An 8,367-nucleotide genomic window follows, 5' to 3' on the forward strand; every position below is an offset into this window, starting at 1 on the left:
CATATAAATCACATCATTTGGGTTCATTTTGGCTGGGTTCTCTCTTTTTCTTGTCATATACTTTTGTTAGTCTTTTGTTCATTTTTTGTTTGTGTACCTTATAAATCTTACTTTTGGGGTTCATTATGACTGGGTCTTCTCTTTTTTTCTCTCTCCTCTTCTCTCTCTCTCTCTCTCTCTTTTTTTTTTTTTCTTTTTTCTTTCCTTTTGGTGGTGACTTCCGATTGGTCTAAAGCTTTCCAGGGTGCACCTTGTCCAGATTGTGGTTGATATATTCAGCTAAACATCCCCTCAACTACCTCTCATCAAAATGTCTAGGGGAGGAACACCCAACAGAGGAAATATTCAGATATTGTGGCCTCTCCATCAGAACTATTAGATATGGACATAAACAGTGTGTCAGAAAGGGAATTCCAGGTAACAATTATCCAGGAATTGGAATCTCTAAGGGTGGAAATGAAAGCTGCCTGGGAAGAAGGTAAAAATGCTATCACTGAGATCCTATCTAATCTAAATACACTAACAGCTAGGATAACCAAGGCAGAAGATAGAATTAGTGATCTAGAGGACAAACTGATAGAGAAAAAGGATTAGGAGGAGGCCTAGAACAAAAGGCTTAAAAACTGTGAAAACAGAATTGGGGAAATAAATGATGTCATGAAACGTTCCAACATCAGAATTATTGGGATCCCTGAGGGGGAGGAGAAAGAAAGAAGGCTAGAAGATATAGTTGAACAAATTCTACATGAAAATTTTCCCAATATGGGGAATGGGACAAGAATTCATGTCCTACAGGTAGAAGGAACACCCTCTAAGATGAACAAATCTAGAAAGACCCCAAGGCTCTTGATTGCAAGACTGATGAATCATAATTTTAGACAAGAGCTTTTGAGAACAGTAAAGGGGAAGAAATTCCTTAGTACAGAGGAAGGTCCATCAGAATAACATCAGACCTATCCACAGAAACCTGGCAAGCCAAAAACAGCCGGCAAGACATATCCAGGGCATTACATGAGAACAACATGCAGCCAAGAATACTTTATCCAACATTCATCCTGACATTCAAAATGGATGGAGAGATAAACTTCCAAAATTTGCCAGCTTCCAAAACGGGCAAGGTTTGAAGAGTATCTGACCACCAAGCCAGCACTACAAGAAATATTTGGGGGGAAGGGGGGTAAGAAGAAAGAACCCAAGAGTGTCATAGAACAGAAATTTTCAGAGACCATCTATAGAAACAAGGACTTCACAGGCAACATGATGCCAATAAAAATGTATCTTTCAGGGGTGTCTGGGTGGCTCAGAGGTTTAAAGCCTCTGCCTTCAGTTCAGGTCATGATCCCTGGGTCCTGGGATCGAGCCCTGCATCAGGCTCTCTGCTCAGCGGGAAGCCTGCTTTCTCCTCTCTCTCTGCCTGCCTCTCTGCCTACTTGTGATCTCTGTCTGTCAAATAAATAAATAAAATCTTAAAAAAATAATAAAGAAAGAAAGAAAAGAAAAGAAATGTATCTTTCAATAATCACTCATGAACAGCCTAAAAGCTCCCATAAAACAGCACAGGGTTGCAGATTGGATAAAACTACAGGACCCGTTCATATGTTGTCTGCAAGAAACCCATTTGAAACATAAGGATGCATCCAAACTGAAAGTGAAGAGATGGAGAAGAATCTTTCATGCCAAATGGCCTCAAAAGAAAGCTGGGGTAGCAATTCTCATATCAGATAAATTAGATTTTAAAGTAAAGACTGTAGTCAGAGATAAAGAAGGACACTACATCTCATTATTAAAGGGTCTATCCACCAAAAAGATCTACAAGTAGTAAATATTTATGCCTTTAATACAGGAGGAGCCAACTACATAAGACAACTGTTAACCAAGATAAAGGACCATATTGATATGAAAACATTAATAGTAGGAGATCTTAACATGCCATTTTCAGTAATAGATCATCCAAGCAGAAAATGAATAAAGAAATAAGAGCATTGAATGACACATTGGACCAGAAGAACCTCGTAGATATATACACAGAACATTCCACCCTAAAACAACAGAATACTCATTTTTCTCAAGTTCACATGAAACTTTCTCCAGAACAGACCACATACTGGGTCACAAATCAGGGCTCAACCAATACCAAAATATTGAGATTATTTCCTGCATATTCTCAGACCACGATGCTTTGAAACTGGAACTCAACCACAAGAAAAAGTTTGGAAGGAATTCAAACACTTGGAAGCTAAAGACCACTCTGCTTAAGAATGTTTGGATTAACCAGGAAATCAAAGAAAAACTTAAACAAATCACGAAAACCAATGAGAGTGAAGACACTTTGCTCCAAAACCTATGGGATACGACAAAGTCAGTTCTAAGGGGAAAATCCATAGCCATCCAATCCTCCCTCAAAAAAAAAAAAAAATAAATAAATAAATAAATAAATCAAAAATCCAGAATACACCAGCTGTCTTTACACCTTAAGGAACTGAAGAATTAACAACAAAATAAGCCAACGAAACACACACACAAGAAGGGAAATTATCAAGATTAGAGGAGAGATCAATGAGATAGAAACTAGTAGAACACATCAATGAAATTAGAAACTTTTTTTTGAAAGAATCAATAAGACCAATAAACCATTGGCCAAACTAATCCTAGAGAAAAGAGAGAGGACTCAAATTAATGAAATTATGAATGAAAAGGGAGAGATCATGAGTAACACCAAGGAAATTGAAACAAACATCAGAAATTATTATCAACTGTTATATGCCAATAAGTTAAGCAACCTAGATGAAATGGATGCATTCCTGGAAATATATAAACTTCCAAAACTGAATCAGGAAGAAATTGACAACCTGAATAGACCAGTATCTAGTAACGAGATTGAAACAGTGATCAAAAATCTCCCAAAAACCAAGAACCCAGGACCTGACAGATTCCCAGGAGAATTCTACCAAACTTTCAAAGAAGAAATAATACCTATTCTCATGAAGCTGTTTCAAAAGATAGAAACAGAGGAAAAACTTCCAGACTCTTTTTATGATCCCCAATCCAGGCAAAAACCCCACCAAAAAGGAGAATTTCAGACCAATACACACAATGAATATGGATGCCAAGATTCTCAACAAGATCCTAGCTAGTAGGATCCAACAGTACATTAAAAAAGATTATCTACCATGACCAGGTAGAATTTGTCCATAGGATGCAAGGGTGGTTCAACATTCACAAATCAATCAATGAGATAAAGCAAATCAATAAGAGAAGAGAGAAGAACCACATGGTCCTCTCAATTGCTGCAGAAAAACCAACTGACAAGATACAGCATCCATTCCAGATTAAAATGATTCAAAGTATAAGGATACAGGGAACATTCCTTAACTTCATAAAATCTATCTATGAAAAACCCACAGCAAATATCATCCTCAATGGGGAAAAGCTGACAGCCTTCCCTTTGAGATCAGGAACATGACAAAGATGTCCACTTTCACCACTGTTACCCAACATAGTACTAGAAACAGCAATCAGACAACAAAAAGAAATAAAATGTACTCAAATTAACAAAGAAGGAGTAAAACTCTCTTTGCAAATGACATGATACTTTTTTATGGAAAACCCAAAAGACTCCACCCCAAAACTACTAGAACCCATACAGCAATTCAGTAATGTGTCTGGATACAAAATCAATGTATAGAAATGAGTTGCTTTCTTATACACTAACAATGAAAAAATAGAAAGGGAAATTAGACAATCGATTCCATTTACTATAGCACCAAGAACCATCAGATAACTGGGAGTAAACCTAACCAAAGAGGTAGAGGATCTGTACTCCAAGAACTGCGGAGCACTCCTGAAAGAAATTGAAAAAGATACAAAAAGGTGGAAGACCATCCCATGCTCATGGATCTGAAGAACAAACATTGTTATAATGCCTATCCTGCCTAGAACCATCTATACGTTCAATGTCATCACCATCAAAATTCCACCAGAATTTTTCAAAGAGCTAGAACAAACAATCCTAAAATTCGTATGGAACCAGAGGAGACCCCAAGTTGCTAAGGAAATGTTGAAGAAGAAAAACAAAACTAGGGGCATCACGTTGCCTGATTTCAAGCTTTAGTACAAAGCTGTGATCACCAAGACAGCATGGTACTGTCACAAAAACAGACACATAGACCAGTGGAACAGAGTAGAGAGCCCAGATATGGACCCTCAACTCTATGGTCAAATAATCTTCAACAAAGCAGAAAAAATATATATAGTGAAAAAAGACAGTTTCTTCAATAAATGGTGCTGGGAAAATTGGACAGCTATGCACAGAAGAATGAAACTAAACCATTGTCTTACACCACACACAAAGATAAACTTGAAATGGATGAAAGACCTCAAAGTGAGACAGGAATCCTCAGAATCCTAGAGGAGAACATAGGCAGTAACCTCTTCAATATTGGCCACAGCAACTTCTTTCAAGCTGTTTCTCCAAAAGCAAAATGAAGTTTGGGGACTTCATCAAGAAAGAATGCTTCTGATCTCATTTCTTCAATTCCAATGTTAAAAAAATTCTTAAGGGGGGCGCCTGGGTGGCTCAGTGGGTTAAAGCCTCTGCCTTCAGCTCAGGTCATGATCCCAGGGTCCCGGGATCAAGCCCCGCATCAGGCTCTCTGCTCAGCAGGGAGCCTGCTTCCTCCTCTCTCTCTCTCTCTGCCTGCTTCTCTGCCTACTTGTGATCTCTGTCTGTCAAATAAATAAATAAAATCTTTAAAAAAAATTCTTAAAACAATTCTATTTTCTTATTTAATTACTTAAACATTAACTTATTAATTTATAAGATTTTTTCTAAATATGCAACAATTCTTTCTTCACTGACACTACTCATGTTTTTCCTAACCAAAATTTGTTCTTCCCAACTAGATAAAAAAACTTTAGTAAGTTAGAAGCATTTGTGTGTGTGTGTGTGTGTGTGTGTGTGTAATATTACTCAGCAATTAGAATAGTCACTGGAGAATAAGGTATTTTTGTATCAGATTTCTAAATATAACACTATCACATCATGAGTGAATATATATACATAATGTTAATTAACTATGTAGTCCTATCATACAGAAAAAGTTTTCGATTTAAATATTACATTTGTATTGATTTGTATTAATTCTTGAAATTTGTATTGATTCTTGTTATTATCTCCAGATAATAATGATGAAAGATCAAAACCAGAAGTAACTTGTGGGTTATGATTTAGTTTCCATAAATTGGTAATAATAATAATTGATAAACTATTATGCATCATTAGCCAAATTGCTTCTGCTATGGAGTGTATTTATCTTTTATTTAGCAATTTTTAAATAATTTCTTTTGAGATTTTAGCTCATCTGTGGGCTTGGTGACTTAATTTAGTCTTTCTACTTGGAAATTTTGTTTGGAAAATTTTTATACATGACACAATATTTTAGTTATTTTTATTAGTTTTACTACTTAATGCAATGATTTTTGCTCTGGGGTTTCAGGGAACATAGAAAAGTAGCAAAGGGAATAAGTATGGCATAAGAATATTGACTTATTCTTTTATGCAAAATAAACTTTATATAGATATCTTTAAAATTAGCCATGGCTTCTCTCAACATCATCAAATCAAATGCCAAAATTTCTTTCCCTTGATGGAATGCCTTATGTTATAAAAATTACATTATTTTCTTCTGATATGAATGAACATTTGATTGCATGTCTAGTACTACATTCAAAATTACTTCCCTCAGCACTGAAATAATTGCTATGCTGTCTTCTATATCTTTTATTGTTGATGGAATGCTCCGTGAACTGTATTATGTAATCGTCTTTTCCTTATGTATTTGAGGTTTTCTTTCTTCCCCTTAGGTAGTGAGATTTTACCACTGTCTGCTTATTTGTACTAAATAAAATAATTTTTATGACACAGTAAGTTAGGTTATAACTAACACTTACACAAATTAAAAAAAAAAAAAAATTAAGCAGCAACCAGGAAAACAAGAATGATAACAAATCCATAAAGGTGGTGTTAGAATGTAAGACCAATATTGAAATGTATCTTAATCAAGTCTTATTAAATGTAAATAATAATTACTATCAAAAGTTGATATTGCAATATTATTATAAATTCTAATTTTGACTTAAAATTCTTGATGATCTATACCAAAAGTGAGAACTAAGCAATGGGAAAATAGAGGGAAATAAAACCACATTTTGTTTGGCAACAAAATAAAAATTGGAATTCAGAATTTTCACAAAATATGAATTTTAGGTATTCAAATGAAAAAGAGAAGGATAAGGGCCAAAAATAAAATATAAAGTGTATGTTCAAACACAATAAAGTAATTTAAAAAGGAAGTGGTAGAATTATATTATGCAGAAAAAAACAATCGAAAAATAAAAGAACAAAGACATGCATACAATTTATAAATAAAGTATCAGAAACTAAGATTTTAAAAAACTAAGATGTACAATGATTATATCTTTCCATTGTTACACAAGACACAAGTCAATATTAAAGCAGTCTTTGTAAAACTGGGCTTTCTTACCCATACGTCTTGAGACCTCATTCATAGTATACAGAAGAGATTATAGATGATTTTAATTACAATGCACTTGATTCAATGAGTTTTTTTTGACATTTGTAGTATATTTGATAACTTATAGAGACAAAAGAAAGTTTCCAATTTTAATTCTTTCTCCATGAGATGTTGTCCAGTTTATAACAGGTTTTTGGAAAAATCTTGAGGGGGAAGTAGGCATCAAAATAACAACTTCAAGGTAAAGGTATTCATTTAAATGACAATTGTGGTAACAATTCCATTTAGCCATGATTGTGAAAAATCTACTTATCACTCTAATTAAGAAACCATTGTGCCACTGCCTCTCAATAGGTTTGAACTTGATGGGCCCAATGTGGACTGCCCAGCCATGGGAGGCTGATTTGCCTCCATCTTCTGTGTTGTCTGTCCTCGGTGACTGCACGTCCAGGTCCTCCTGGCAGGCACCCTGAGGCAGGGGCTGGCAATGGTGACAATCTGCTTGTGGTCACTGCTGCTGAGCTACAGCAAATCCACCTGTGGATACCGTCTCCCCTCAGCCACGAGAGCATCTTGTTTGACTACAGCAATGGCCAGGGGAGGGTGAGGAAGATGTGGATGAAGATGTTCATGATTCAGAGGCTAAGGTGGCGAGTCTGAGAGGCGTGGAGGTACAGAATTGCTCCAGTGTGGTTGAATCAGAAGGTAACCAAGAACAGAAACAGGTGCACCTACCAAAAAGTTGCCTAACCCCATGGGAAGTGCGGTTTGTTGGCAAAGAAAAAGAATGTGACTGTCTACCACAGAAAGCTCTGGAAGAATTAAAACAACTAGGAAATAGGAAAGAAATAGAAGAATATGAAAAAAAAAGGAAGAAAAAAAGGGATTTGCGAAAGAAAAGTACAAGGAATGGGTTCAGAAAAAGAATAAACAGAAAAGAAAAAGGGAACAAAAATTAATAAAGAAATGGAAGAAAACACAGTAGAGGAACTGGTGAAGGAACATCTGCAAGAAAAGGCGAAAGAAAAATATCAAGAATGGTTAAAGAAAAAATGTTGGAAAATGAAATAAGAAGAAAAGGTAAAAGAAAAATAATGGTAAGGTGAATTACAGGGAAAAAAGGAAATAGCAGAAAGAAAGTTTAAGGAGTGGTTGGAAAATTCAAAAAATAAACCTTGTCTGGCTGCAGAGAGCTATGGTTATGCCAATGGAAAACACAGAATTTTAATCGAGAACCAGCATTTTATAATCCATTCCATGGAAACCCATCCATATGTCTCCTTCTAAAAAGCTGAGGACCTATGAAGAAAGAGGACAAAAAGGTCTGTGAACGTCAGCCAGGGAACTCATAGCCTCTGGTGATGCAGAGTGGGAAGCAGTCTTTACCTTGGAACTCAGTGCAGGATACAAGGATAGTGGATGTGGGAAATGCTTTTACCTCGAGCTAATTTTAAACTTAGCATCATTTTTCACTGTTCAGTCAGCCCCTCAACATTTGATGTGATTATGGGCAAGTTCAAATTTTTGCATTTGTGTATGTCATTCTTGGAGTTAATTGAGGAAGGTGTTTTAGATATTTTCATTTTTAAAAGCGCTTTAAGCTTGATCTTGGCATATTGTTTCATAGGATAAGTAACTGAATATCTAACGATTCTGTTTATATTTAGCTTATATCAAAACTACCCTATAATACCAATAAAATAGACAGTTTATATTGTGTTAAAAAAATCCACTGCATATGAAGACATATTTGTTTGAATACATATGTCCATGCTCTATTGAATGTTATGTTAGTGTTTTATTAAATGTTCTACTTAAAAATATTAATTAATTT

The 8,367-nt window shown here is 35.4% G+C and overlaps 1 pseudogene across 1 annotated transcript; it reads left to right on the plus strand.

The window, feature by feature from the left end:
• The first annotated feature begins 762 nt into the window (after positions 1–762).
• LOC308352835 (coiled-coil domain-containing protein 34-like) lies at positions 763–7,863 on the plus strand (annotated as a pseudogene). The gene is made up of 2 exons: positions 763–897; positions 7,121–7,863. The product of its transcript is annotated as a coiled-coil domain-containing protein 34-like (transcript).
• The last annotated feature ends 504 nt before the right edge of the window (positions 7,864–8,367 follow it).

Source organism: Martes martes (genome assembly GCF_963455335.1).
Source record: "Martes martes genome assembly, chromosome: 1".
NCBI lineage: Eukaryota > Metazoa > Chordata > Mammalia > Carnivora > Mustelidae > Martes > Martes martes.